This window comes from Mastomys coucha, chromosome X (assembly GCF_008632895.1).
Source record: "Mastomys coucha isolate ucsf_1 chromosome X, UCSF_Mcou_1, whole genome shotgun sequence".
Classification (NCBI taxonomy): domain Eukaryota; kingdom Metazoa; phylum Chordata; class Mammalia; order Rodentia; family Muridae; genus Mastomys; species Mastomys coucha.
Genome location: NC_045030.1, coordinates 79,508,345 through 79,509,793, shown reverse-complemented (window position 1 = coordinate 79,509,793; position 1,449 = coordinate 79,508,345).

Here is a 1,449-nt window from a genome sequence, read left to right as displayed (position 1 = left end):
ATTGACATCCAGAGATGGACTTATGGATGGATAGATGGAAGGATGAAGGCATGAATGCTGAACAAATGGGAGCATTGGTGAATGGATGGGTGTATGAACGGATCCTTGGTGGATGTGCAGGTAGAGGGTCTAATGAGTGGATGTATGAGTGGGTGGGTGGCTGGCTGAATGAGTGAGTGGATGGATGTGTGTTTGGGTGGGTGGAAGGATTGTTAAAGGTCCTTTTATTCTCCTGATGTAACTATAGTCTTAAAGGCTTATTGCTTTCATCTGCTAACCTAAGCCTAGTCTTGGAATCTTCTAGCCTCCATACAACCTTACCTAGGCCTGGAATGTTTTCAGCCTCTGAGACTTGCTGCTAAATACACTCACCCTTTCTAGTTCTTTCTGAACTCCTGCTAGCTGGTCAATTCAGCAGTTCTAGCTCAGAACTCCTCTCCATGCTAAGTGATTCAATCTTGTTTCTCTTGGCTTCTCTTGAATTTCTCTACTTGGACTCGTGCTAACTTTGGCAATATGTTCTATAAAGAAGTATATGGCTCATTCTCATTGTCTGACTCATTCTGTCTTCACCTGTATCTTGCTTGGTCTCTCTCTACAATCTGTCTCTATACAACTGCCCCAGTAAAACTGCCTCCTTCCTCTCTCCTCTCCCTCTACACTGCTCTCTTAAAGTAGCTTCTCTCTCCTCTCTCTTCTCATAGGATACGGTGCTTCCTCCTACAAACTTTACCTTCATTGTTTGGGATTAAAGGTGTATACCAAGGACATGTCTATATTGCAGCTGGGGGAATTAAAGGTGTGTACTAAAGGTGATCCACACCACAACTAGAAACAGGTCTTTCCAGTAAACAACCCAATCTTGGGTTTCATAGTGTGATCAAATATCCTGCAACAGTGAATGCATAGTAACATGGGTGGATAGATTGGTGGATTGTGAGTAGGATTGGTGAATAGATGAATAGGTGAATGGGTAGGTGGATGGATAGGTGGTTGGATGGGTGGGTAGGTGGATGGATGGATGGGTGGATGTATCTATGGGTGAATGAATGGGTGGATATATGTATGGGTGAATGAATGAGTGGATTAATGGATAGGTGGATATATTGGTGTATGTGTAGATTAGTAGATGGATATGTGGATATATGGATAACTTGATGGATGGATGGGTGGATGGATGGATGGATGGGTGGATGGATAGGTGGATGGATCGGTGGATGTGTGGGTATATCAGTAAATGGATGGATAAATGTATAGGATGATGGATGAAGGGTAGATGGATTGTGGGTGGGTGGATAAGTAGATGTGTGGGTATATATATATATATAATTTTTTTTTAATTGATACTATCTCAAACCTCCCATCCATTCACCAATGCTCTCATTTGTTCAGCATTCATGCCTTCATCCTTCCATCTATCCATCCATAAGTCCATCTCTGGATGTCAAT